Raw genomic sequence first — 13,596 nt, forward strand, 5'->3', positions numbered from 1 at the left:
CAGATTTAAACTCTTGACAACGTTTTCAGAGATAAGATTGGCTTGAGGACCGCTATCGAACAACGTATCAATCTTGCTATGTTTTGAGATCACCTTATGTGAAACAATTCTATTCTCCTCTTTTCATTTGGAGTTTTATTTTGCGAGCCTAAAGAACTAGTGCTGGCAATGGATTCCTTTTATGTTAACCCCATGCATGTGATTTTCATTTCATCACCCAATTTGGATCCCAAATCCTCTTCTTGAGTGATTGCAGTTGTCTTTTCTTTTCCTTTGTTGTTTAATTTATTTGGTTTCATTTCAAGATGAAACTTCCAACAATGAGCTTCATCATGACCCTCTCTAGAAAAATGTTTACAGATTGTTTTCTCTCCTTCCTTTTTAATGCATGCATTTTTATTTCCCTTGAAACGCTTTTCTTTCCTTTTCCCCTTAAACAACTTTTTACTACCTTCTTCTCGGGTGTTTTCCCTCTTTCCTCAAGATGAGTGGTTTGCACACATACATCATCTAGATTATTGGGATTATTGGTACATCAAAGACGTTTTTCTGAATTCTTAGGTGTAATCTTGCACATTTTGACCTTTAAGCTGTCTAAAATTTTGCCAATTCATGATGGATTTCTACATATAAGCTGAGGGTAGAACTGTATTTTGAGTGTAGTAATGAAATCATTCCAAGAAATAGATATCTTATCGTGTTTTTTAATCTCCTCTCGGGTCTTTGATTCCCACCATATTAGTGTTGCACCCTCCATTCTCAAGGAAGCTAACTGAATCTTTATGTCATCCTCTTGAAGGTTTTAAATCCTACAATAGACCTCCAACTGATGAATCAAATTATCCAGCTTCTCTACATTCACTTCAACATTATACATGGGCAACTCAAATTTAACATCAAGTTTTAAAAAAGATGATTTACCAATTCCTTTTGAAGAATGATGATGAGTATGAGTAAGGGTTGTATTAGTGGAAGAGTGTGAATATGCTTGTGAAGAAGAAGATGAAGAAGATGGTGGAGAGGGTGGAGGTTTGTCTCCATTCCCATTTCCTCCTTTTCCATTACCTCCTCCTAAAGAGCCTTCTCCTTTGGGAGGTTTGGAACTTTTTCCTTGCAACCTGGTATTCTTCTCTTCATAGAGGACCTTCACCATCTCTGTCACATCAAAGAAAGCCTTTCTGAAGGTCTTCACATCTTTAGTCATGTTTGTAGGTTCTCCTTCATGAGACATGATCTTTGAAGTCTCAAATGCAACTTGAGGCTGAAATGGTGTTGGAGATTGTGGCAACCTTGCTCTTCTTCCCCTTAACCCAACTTCAGGGCTTCCAACCAACTTTCCTTCACCCCTTTTGATTTTTAACCTTGTAAGCATGACATAAACTTGCAAACACTTAAATCCTTCTTTCACAAAGAAAAAACTAGTGCTATGATACCAAATTGATCTAAGTTAGAATATTAGTTTGTAGTGCTAAGACCTTTCTCAAATTATAAACAAAATGATTTCATTATGATTAAGGATTCATTAATTTCTTAAAGTGAAATGAAGAGTTTTTACGTTAATTTTATGAGCAATTTAACATAAACTAGAAACTAAACAACAGCATAAGCATGTACAGAACATCATCAAAAACAAATTACAACAAGCACATGATAAAGGAGTTCATCCCTCATGGGCTATGCCTCCTTAGTCCAGCTTCCAATGGCTTCGACTTCTCTATTATGCTCAAAAGTGTAAAAATCTATGTTTACAATGCTCAAATGCTTTTGAAACCTACTCCAATGAGTCTAGAATATCCAAAAATGGCTATTTAGCCGCTTTTTGCAACTAGTTTGGTGAAAAACTAAAGAATTTATGACCTCCCCTTCTTTTCCCATTATTCGCTCCATAAATTGTCCCATTTCCAGCATGGTCCTACATATTAGCCCCAAAAATGTGCTAGCTGAGTGAACATTTCGTTGTGCAGCGGGCCATAATATATCGGTCGACTGTTCATCACAAACGCAATCGGCGTAAAAACCCAACGGTCTTATGGTCTTGTGAAAAAAGCAAGTGATTGTGCAATTGCAATATTGGCAAACCCAACGAGATTATTAAATGGAACCTAAAGTCGCATCACATCCATGAACCTATCGCATTTCGCAATTGATGGAGAACCAACGGGTAATATAATGCAGGACTTTGCCTTGTTTGGGATATGCGATTGTGATATCACATCACAACTTGGTAGCTACTAGGGGTCGATTCTGTAGTGTCATCCCTTCATCGATTTGTTATTGTGATCCATTGCATCACAACTCCAACTGATTTCTAAATGCCTTCCCACCTACCTTTTGCGAAGTGCAATTGCAATTTATTGCATCCCAACCCTTCCCTACTCGGAAGCTGATTCTTTAACACGATCTGTCTGTGACCTACGATTTGCGATATGTGGGGGCCAATGGCGGCCTGCCACTTGGCGCCTCTCGATTTGTTGATGGAACTTGACACGTCAACCATCCTGCCATGTGAGCAAGTCAAACCTGAACTTTGACTTGCTCTAACTTCTGCATACGAGCTTGGATTTGAGTGTCATTCATACCGTTGGATTCAAAATGACGAGTTCTTTGATATGAAGCTAATCTTATCAATATTCTAACACTTTTGTTTTTGAGCATAATTTTGAGCACCTAATCACTGTCTCATTGATATAGTCATCAATATTTTTCTTTACATTAATGATATTATTCTCTTAGCGAGGAGTCATTAATATCTTGGAAAGCATCTAATAATCCTTCGAGATTCATGTTCCAAGCAATGTTTTAAAAAACGGCCAAATCGAATCTGAAATGGCCGAGTTGATCCGAGTCGTTGGGATTTTTTGTGACCCGACAGAAAAAACGGAACGACATGTTGAGTCATGACTGACTTGGCTGAGTTATTGCATGACTCGGCCGAGTCAGTCATGACTCGGTCAACCCGGTCGGTTTTGCAATAACTCGGTCAAGTCAATGAATGTGGCCTGTAACCCCAAAAAAATGTGATTTTTCATATTTTTTTAAGAATTTTTAACTGTTAGCTAAGTGTTGGGGACTCCAAGGTGTTTTCTAAGTTAGTTAAATGCTATTTGGGGTCCATTCCCCTCTCCTAGTATTGATATGCTATTCAAATTTCATGGTAATGTTAAACTCTTAAAGTAAAAGTGACATTCTCCTTAATCTTCATTTTCATCTTTTTACTTAAATTTTAACACTACCATGAAATGACTCAGGATGTTTGAGAGTGGTTCGGCCTCATTGGATTTCATATGGAGAAAGTAGAATTTTAGATTTCATTCAAAATCCAGTAGACTTATCAATTTTTCAGGATTTCGGGATTGGAGGATTGCAATGTTTCCATTGAATTTTGTCATGTATTAGGGTATGGAACTCGTATTTAATCAAGAGCACCAATCCCTCTATGTACCTTGATGTTAGTGACATTGGTTGTCGAACACCTCTAGGATTCGCTCCCAAACCGGGAGCTTCTGAAAATGTTGCTCCCGCTCCCGTTTTTGCTCTCGCTCTCCACTTTCACTCCCCCTCCCAAGTAACATTGAGCCAGATGATGTTGGCAACTCTAGCAGTAGCCAGTAGTATTGGTCACAGACTTTTGTTGTAGAGGCCATTTATAGCCTCCTTGGTTATGTGTTTTTGTTTTGATCTCTATATCATCATCATGTATGTATTGGACAGTGCACTAGGTGCCATTTTGATATAATGGATATATTCATGAGCCTACTTTGATCATATGTTGTCTTCTATCTATATTCTAATGTTGTGTGTTTGGAAACATGAATGAAAATCTTTAAAATTATTTGTTTTTATAAAAAAAAAAATATTTAATGTATTTTTTACAATGACTGAGTCATTGAAATCGAGTCGGCCGAGTTGATACCAAGTCGGAGTCGGAGTCGAAGTCGATCCTTGGCTGAGTCGGAGTCAGAGTTTTAAAACATTGGTTCCAAGATGGTTATGATTGTTAATACTAATAAACAAAACTCATGATAATTAAATCAAGAAAGATCACATATGATATCTTCATATATGACAACAATAACTTGGAGGAAGTTCCGTCATACAAATATCTTGGAATCGATATCCATCACAAGCTCAACTAGAATTATAAAATTGAGAAAATGATAAATGGAGGATGGAAAACTTATTACAATATTGAAAATAATTGTGAGTTAATAGATTTGGATATCTAAGTCAAAAAAAAAAACCTCCTCTTTGAAACTCTTAACACGCATATTATTTTATATGAATGTGATTTTTATGGATGTAATAACTCTAGAGAGTCGTGGAGGAAGAAAAAATAGATCAAAAATTAGTTTATAACCTAAAGTCTCAAGATTAAAGGAAATACACCATATCCTATCATCATCATCGAAGAAACTTGTTCCCCCATTGAAACCATATCTATGACTATATATCTTATATAAGAAGAGGTTAAAAAACATGGAAGAGAAGAGGTTTTCTAAAATAGCTTCTTACTGTAACCAAAACCACCTTTGGCTAAAGAAAAGATGACATAAGGATGCCCAACCTTGGTTAGATCATTAGGGGATAAAGGATGAGATCCTTGTGCATGATAAAGGATAGTGTTAAAGATATTATTACATCAAAATTTAAATGGGGGAATTATTGAAATTTAAATTTCCACAATTATTCATAATGTTGTGAGTTGTTTCTAGAGATATATTGTGTGTGAGAGAGTGAAATATTCCATTGTCTCTCACATAGTTTATCCCATGAACAACTCGCAAAACAAAGATATTATAAGAAGGTGATCAATCCAAATCTCAAAAATCAAAAGTATCTATCTATCTTGACTAGTGTAAAGAAGAAAATATGCATTTCTAAAATAAGAACAAATTGTCATAAACTCCATAGTGAAATATGGTGTTTATCAATTCCAAAAATACCATGGGATAAAAGAGTTTATCCCATTTGTAACACTAAGAGGGTTGAAGATGTAAAACATTCTCTTTTATTGTCCAAATTATATTTCAAATTAGATTTTAATTTCAAAATATTGACACACCACTGAACCTACCCGACTTTTTAACTCAACAAAACTATGGTGATCTTGCAATGCTTCTCATAATGTTTTTTTAGTATAGAAATAAAATTCTAAAAAATTCAAAGTAATCTCTTACCTTCTTAAGGTCTAACAAACCATATTCAGTATTAGTGGATATTAATCATCCTCATCATCATCATAAAGATAATGGGCTATTTTGTATCATTAGGAAAAGCTTCCCATTTACTTTGGCAGTGTACATTTTAGTCATTAAAACCCTAAGGTATTTGTTATGTGTGAATATTGATGCTAAAATAATTAGAAGAATCCTCTCCTTAAGCATCAGGATGGGTAGCTAGTTGATGATTATTTTGTTAACCATTCATTTTTATGCTATTAGAAGACTAAGCTTTCCAAAATCACAATATGAAATGCCTAGATACCTTTTGTGTGCGGTGTAGATTCAATATCAATGAAGTAAAACTTAGCATTGATCCATATCTGGTTGGACTCACTTCATTACTCATGAATCAAGCTTAACTAAATTTTTAATCTTCTATACATTCCATTCACTTTCTAGGGAACTCTAAAAAGTGTCATTGGTATCATTCACTTAAAAGCATGATGGATAAAGTCTAAAAAAGAATTAACAAATCCCTTGGCATGGCTGCAAAATCTCACATCTAAACAAGAAGGGAGGCAAGGAAGCAAGTCCCTGCCACTAGAGACAGTGATTCACTGGAGGTTATGGTCACTCACAAGGAGGTGTCAACGATAGATAATCTCATTCCCCAATCAAGAAAGAGGGATCGCCTGACATAATTGAATGGGCTTCTTGCCGTTGGTGAATAGTTCTATATTTACGTATATAACGTGTCACTGAACACGTCGGATAAATTAAGATGAGAAAGCGTTTAGACGTTTAGAATAAGTGGTGTTTCATACAAGTATATAGATCTAATTTCCTAGATAGAACCTAAATAGAAGTCTGGAAATGCGAACGTGGGGGCTAGTGGAGGCACACGTACTTTATGTGATGTGGCCAATACTCAAGCCTACCTATAACTACAATTTATGTAAAAATAAATTAAATAACATAAAATCATTCTAATTTTGATTAATTATTTTAGTTGTTGTGAGGGTGGATCATGCATTGTGCCAGCTATGTCATGTCATTTGCATGTTTTACACTTGTATGAGTGCCATGATACTAACTATTCAAAGAAAAACACTTGTATGAGTGCCATGATACTAACTAAACCAAGCGTTTTCAAATGTACATGCGATGGAATGATCATGGTCCTCTCACCTGCACTGTGAGCTTTCCTCATAGATGGGTGTCTCTACCAAAAGCACGATGCCATCAAAATCCTTTTGTCAAGATGAATGCAACAGTTCAAAATTTAGCTGCACTACAGAGAGAATGGTACGAGTAGTTCAATATTTAGATACAGAGAGAATGGTACGAGTAGTTCAATATTTAGATACAGAGACAATGATATGAGTAGTTCAATATTTAGACACATTATGGTAGGTGAAGTTGAATAATGACCACGTTGCTTAGTTCTAGGCGCAGATTTACCAACAACAAACCTAGTTTAAGATCGATATTCAATTGACCGAGATCAAAATCTAGTGCCATTTGATCCAGTTGAACTAGAAGCAACAAATCGAGATTGAGACCCAGAAGCAAATACATCATACTTGCTTAATTTGCACTTCGGTGTGCGATGTAACGGTCAGAGTGGTAGGTTTGCACGCCCCTGGTCGGGTTCAAATCCTGCTGAGCTGCGCCCCAGTGTTCCAGCGCGCAGTGTTCCAGCGTATTTTGTCCTTGCTCGATATACCGGCTGTTTACAGCGATTGTATGCATGCGATTGTAATGATTTGACGATTGTCAGCTCAGTCTGACCGTGTAATTAAAAAAAAGCCATTACGATTCTCCCCCTCCCAATAATGGAAAGATATTGAATGGCTTTGCGTTCTGCTTCCTTCGGGATTCAGCAGTCATCTCTACCTGAGTGAGCCATGTCAAAACCTCTTCTTACGTTTGCATGTACCAATCGCTTTACCCCAGCCACCATTGTGCCTCTCTTAATAATGTTTGAGCACTTAGATAGTGCCTAAAAGCTGATTATAAATGAATACCCTGTTTCAGATAGCCCACCCTCATATAGCCGAATCCCCTATTTCATCTTGAGAACTAAAAGGGCATGGTTGATTGCAAGAACTAAAAGGGCATGGAATGATGCATTAATTGTTTAGCTCTATCTAACTAAATGAGCGAGTGGTGTTTCGGGTCCTCGGAATCCTACAATAAATATGAGATTTGGTCAAGTCGAAAGAAGTTATGGGATCAATAACTTTCACTTATGAGTTAAATGCTATGACGATAATAAGTGAAAGGACCCTACGCCTATCTATATATAAGGTTGCCTTCCCACAGATTATGATTTTCTATAGTGTGTGATTTTTAAAAACATGTAGAGGTTGATAAGCTTGAGTCTCAATTTGCTTCGGCCATTATTTTATTTCTTGTTGAGGTTTGACACCAAAAATTACCATTTGATGAGTGTGGTAAAAGGTTGGCTTTAGCCTTGAACCTGTAAACTATATTTATTTTATCTTGGTTTATGTGGGAGATCATGTGTAAAGGAGACGAAAGGAAGTACCATCAGTGGAAGGTATGCTACCCAATCCCATTTCATGGCGTGAGAGTAATTCCCTGATTGACAGGGCTTATTTGATTTTCTTCATAAAAACACTCAGACTAGACTTATTTGTTTTTCTTCATAAACACAAACATATTGGAAGGCGTTAATAACAATGATATTGGATGCCATTATCCAACTTTAAGTACGTTGACGCCACTATTCAAACTTCGGAACTTTGTCTGTTGCAGAGTTGCCCTCGTGTTCTAAAGTTGTTGAGGTCTTCTCGCTTTGATTTGTTTGTAGATATTAATTAATATTTTGTGTCTATATTTTCAAAGCGACATACCCCAGGATTCTTGACAATCTCACTCGAACTTAAAATAATTGAAAGTATACCTTGTGTATGACTTCTTTCTATTTGGGTACAACTTGTTTTCACTATTTCGTCTTTGCTTATATTTGCAATGAAACAATCATGAGGAATTGTAACTAACTCGCTCATACCAAAATAATTGAAGGTAGCACCACAATTCTGAAGTGATACATATATATTTTCTTAAATAATCAATGTTTGTGTATGAGGAGAATTTTGAGGTCTAAAATGGGCCTCTTTAAAGAAATTATAAAATAATAGTGGAAATAATAAAATAATATTATATTACATCATCAAATTTTAGACGGAATAAAGAAAAAACCATATTTTCAACTTATATCCCTATGTGTTTACTCAAATGTCGACTGACAACACTTGTTGGATGAAAAATTTGATTCCTCATGCAAGGAGTACCTATGTTGAGTAATTTTGATGGACGCTACTACACGAAAAATGAGAAATACATGAAAAACTTTATTGCAATCATGTTTTTCAAGTATTTCTCATTTTTCGTGTGGCAGGGTCCATCTAAAGTATGAAAAATGGATACTCCTTGGATGAGAAATTAAATTGTTCATCCAATGAATATTCCTGCTCGAAATTTGAGTAAAACTTTAGGGAGATAACTTGAAAATACTCCAAAAATAGTGAATCATCCCCCATGGTTGACATCATCATCTTGAATCCTACTACTTCTTGTAAAGTTTATTTTGGTTGTACATTTTTCTTAGGAGGCCCATTTTAGACCTCAAAATTCCCCTAATGATCACACCTCTATGTTTTTGGATAAATTGTTTGGCCTATGAATATGTTTTTCGACCATTTAAGATGTACACAATTACATATGACTGGTTCGTGCAGGAATGATTTCAATCCATGCTACTTGGATGACTGCATTTCTATGTTTTATTTATAAAAGGAAAGCAAATTTTAATTTTTTCTTTACATTACTATGTAGACCTTCGATGGTGATTTGTATTGGCTAGAACACTCTGTAAAAAAATATCTTCACAGATCATGTGAGATTGTGTAAACCTTCCATGTTCAATAAACTAGTGATTTGTATTAAATAGATCACTTTGAACAAATAAGAGTAGCATCTTGCTAGCAAACATAATTAAATTGTGTAAACCTTCCGTGTTTGATAAACTAGATATTTGTATTGAATAGAACAATTTGAACAAATATGAGTAGCATCTTGCTAGCCAACATAATGTTTTGTCGAAAATTCACTGGAATTTGTGTCAAAGAGATAGGAGCAGAGCTTTGATCGTAAGTAGTGTCACTTTACAAAACCATTTGAAGGTATGCATTTAGTATGCATTTATCACACTGGAATATAATAAATGTCCTTGTCAAGGAGTCGTGTAACCAAGTAAACCAAACAAAAGATTTAGGATGCTACATTGAAGTTGTGGGAGGAGACACAAAAGGGCCATTTCACTATGAGGGCCAATAGTTGTGGCAGGCTACACAAAAGATTTAGGAGGAAACACTCAAACGCTCCAGCGCTATGATTCCAATGGGCGATCCAGAGAAGACTAGTGGTAGGTAGCCCGCGAAGCTTTTAGAGAAGGGTAGCCTAGTTTGTAAGCACAACAATGAAGGCGAACCCTCGAACGACCAATCGAATTGAGCCTTTGAGTGCATCTTTGCTTCTGCAAGTCTGTTGGGTCATCATTTTGGTCAACCGCCTATGCTGCTAGTGTCACTGTAGTATGCTACAGAATTCACCTAGTTAAGAACACTGACTCAAGCTTGAACCAAACAATGAGATAGTGCTAACCCCACTAGTGTTGTTGAGAGGGAAGAGCTAGTCAGAAAATACCTATAAGCCAAGGTACTTGAAGATCCTATGGAGTTTGTTGTTTATGGATTAAGGCACCACATGTTTTCTTTCTGTAAGAGAATAAGAGAAGAGAACAAGTGATAGGCTTGGAGGGGCGCAGCGGTGCGTGTGCTTTGTTCAATGGGTATAGGTGCTGAGAGGTACGAGGGGTGCGGTTGCTCTGATCCAATGAGCTCCGATGGGTGTTCAGATGGGTGTTTCAATAGGCGTAGCTCCCATAAAAACAAAAACAGCTAAGGGCCCAATTGAGAGGCTTTAAGCTCTACATGATAGGCGAGCATCTGGGTGATCCAACTTCCCTCGATCAAATAGCTAGAGAGTAGAGGCACAAGATTTAAGCCCTACATTTCAGTTATGAATGCCTCATATATAAAGGCATTGGGTAGATAGTAGAGGCACATGCAAAGATAGAGCCCGCAACATAAGCTACAGAGTACGAGTCATCGGTGGCAGAGATGGTTGCATTTGAATGAGTGAAAGCATCAATAACAGATTTGGTTGAAGCAGTTGAACCACCACTAGCAACAAAGATGGAAGCGAAGGTTGGAGCACCACACCTATCAGCGTCATAGCTACCAGCATCATCATAGGTACATGAGAAGTACACGCAGTAGCTAGATGGTATGTGGTTTGGCTACAGTGTGCGTGTCACCTGACATATATCTTACTAAGAAACTAAATAACCCAAACATTTAATGCAAATGAGATAATGCTAGCATTAATTTCGCAATTTGAAATGTGAAGGAAACAAATAAAAATAACATATGGTTCTGGCCTCCCTACCTCGAGATAAGATCAAAAAACAAAAAAAAAAAATTCACCATATAAAGGTTTAAAACTTTAATTATTCAAAATCTCAACCAACTCAAATTAATATTAATGAACACCATTCTGATTACCATAGGCCTTGCCTTACCTACAACAAAACAAAAGCTAACAAAAATTAAAATTATAAATGTGAGATATTTACATCCCTTTTCATCACCCTTCAGAATGGCGCTTTTTCGGGATTGAGAATTTAGAACAGAGAGAATGGCGCCTTTTAGGGGTTGAGAATTTAGCACTGAAGTTCTCCCTTCCCTATAGAGATTAAGCCCATTCCCTAAGGGAGTAGTCTAGCTGGGCGGAAGAATGGCCCGTTTTCCGGCACCGGCCGGAAAATCGTCCGGCTCCGGCTGCCGGCCATCCCTCCGCCCTCCGCCACCTTCCCCTCGCTCCGCCACCCTCCTTCGCCGCCCAGCCTTCCCTCGCGATTCTGACAGAGCCTGACAATGGAAATTGCGTATCTGTAAATCCTGACATCCCCTGACAGATCGGGGACGAGCTCGAATGTCGGGAACAGAGAGGAATGGCTCCAATTCGAATTGAGGAGGTCCCGCAGTTGCTCCCTCACGCAATTTCCTTGCCGTCGCTCTGTAATTGCCCTGACCTTCGCAAGTCCGCAAGTCCGCTCTACAATTCCCCGGAGCTCTGCAACTCCTTTCCATTCCGCTCTGTAATTGCCCCGACCTCTGCAATTCCAAACCCAGGTAAGATCCGCAAACTCCATAAGCAAGACTAAGTTTATCTGCATAGTTACTCTTATTTTGAACACTTAGTTTCTTCTCTTTTCAGTTTTGCATGTCAATACGCATTGTTCGCCGAGCGGAACAATTTTGTCGGACGACTTTTCTGGTTTAAAAAAAAAAAAATGATTACACAAAGTTGCAGGTGATATTATGGCACAAGGAAATAACGAAAGTCAAAAGGAGCGCAAAAATGAAGAGGGATATGAAGTTGATCGTGTAGATGTTGCAGACGCAAGCAACCCTAATCGAGTTTCTCACGTGAAGAATAAATTTGCTGGGTTGATATTTATGTGCAACTCAGCCACCAAGCAGGATTGTTTCCGATATCATGTTTTTGGCATGCCTTCAGCCAAAATGGAGCTTGTACAAAAGGTCCATCCCGGAATGAAGCTATTCTTGTTTGACTCCGACTTAAGATTAATGTATGGCATTTATAAAGCTGCATCACGGGGTGGCAATGAGCTAGAACCAAATGCCTTCAGAGGATCTAAGAAGTCGTTTCCTGCTCAGGAAATGACTTCAGAGGATCTAAGAAGTCGTTTCCTGAGTTGCCTTCAGAGGATCTAAGAAGTCGTTTCCTGCACATAAATATCAACCCAGCAAATTTATTCTTCATGTGAGAAACTCGATTAGGGTTGCTTGTGTCTGCAACATCTACACAATCAACTTCATATCCCTCTTCATTTTTGCGCTCCTTTTGACTTTGGTTATTTCCTTGTGCCATAATATCACCTGCAACTTTGTGTAATCAAATTTTTTTTTTTAAACCACAAAAGCCGTCCGACAAAATTGTTCCGCTTGGCGAACAATGCGTATTGACATGCAAAACTGAAAAGAGAAGAAACTAAGTGTTCAAAATAAGAGTAACTATGCAGATAAACTTAGTCTTGCTTATGGAGTTTGCGGATCTTACCTGGGTTTGGAATTGCAGAGGTCGGGGCAATTACAGAGCGGAATGGAAAGGAGTTGCAGAGCTCCGGGGAATTGCAGAGCGGACTTGCGGACTTGCGAAGGTCAGGGCAATTACAGAGCGGCGACAAGGAAATTGCGTGAGGGAGCAACCGCGGGACCTCCTCAATTCGAATTGGAGCCATTCTTCTCTGTTCCCGACATTCGAGCTCGTCCCCGATCTGTCAGGGGATGTCAGGATTTACAGATACGCAATTTCCATTGTCAGGCTCTGTCAGAATCGCGAGGGAAGGCTGGGCGGCGAAGGAGGGTGGCGGAGCGAGGGGAAGGTGGCGGAGGGCGGAGGGATGGCCGGCAACCGGAGCCGGACGACTTTCCAGCCAGTGCCGGAAAACAGGCCATTCGTCCGCCCAGCTAGACTACTCCTTCCCTAACGGGATTAAGTTCAGTTCTACCTTCCCTAAAGAGATTACGTTACATCCATATCTGGAACTTTCCTACGGTATATACCGTATAACAAGGATTCTATGAATGCGTCAAAGCATCAGCGTATTTTTCATAAATTTAATTTAATATCTACCATTCGTAAAACGAAAAAGACAACGTTTTCAAAGTTGCTGTGGCTGCTGGGATTCGAGCCCAGGTCTCCACGGCCACAACGTGGAATTCTCACCACTAAACTACAGCCACGATATAAGTGCACATTTAATGCAGTCGTCTGTTCAAGCCCCACGGTTGGCATGTTGTTATCATTTAGTGCAGATACTCTGGTCATGTTTTCCCACAAATTACAAAACGAGTATACACAGTCCACAAATCATAAAACGAGTATACACAGTCCATGCCACTTGAGTTTGTAAGAACAGACGAAAACAAAAAGAAATGGATGAAATTTATGTTTTTAATGAATTTATGTCTTCACATGTTTTATAAATTTGAAATTAAAAAGTATTTAGTCTTAATTTATATGAGTAATAACACTGTTCTATTAAATAAACATGACTACATTTTAATGCATAAAATTATACATGGAATGTGAAAATTTCTTTTACATATCAAAAAAAAATTAAGCATTATTGCATTATTGGAAAAAATTATTTTTAATATATGGTTTTGTTTTTGTAAGTTTTCTTTTATTTTAAATTTTGATTTAATTTAAATATTAACCGTTATTAAAAGTTAAAGTTGGTTTATGTAATTGT

The 13,596-nt window shown here is 37.7% G+C and overlaps 1 non-coding gene across 1 annotated transcript; it reads right to left on the reverse strand.

The window, feature by feature from the left end:
* Positions 1 to 13,012: 13,012 nt before the first annotated feature.
* On the reverse strand, positions 13,013 to 13,084 carry TRNAH-GUG (transfer RNA histidin (anticodon GUG)). The gene has a single exon. It is a non-coding gene; the product is annotated as a tRNA-His (tRNA).
* Between the last annotated feature and the right edge of the window lie 512 nt (positions 13,085 to 13,596).

The sequence above is a fragment of the Pinus tabuliformis genome, chromosome 7, assembly GCF_031772625.1.
Source record: "Pinus tabuliformis cultivar Carrire ecotype Pingquan chromosome 7, CPIR1, whole genome shotgun sequence".
Taxonomy (NCBI): Eukaryota; Viridiplantae; Streptophyta; class Pinopsida; order Pinales; family Pinaceae; genus Pinus; species Pinus tabuliformis.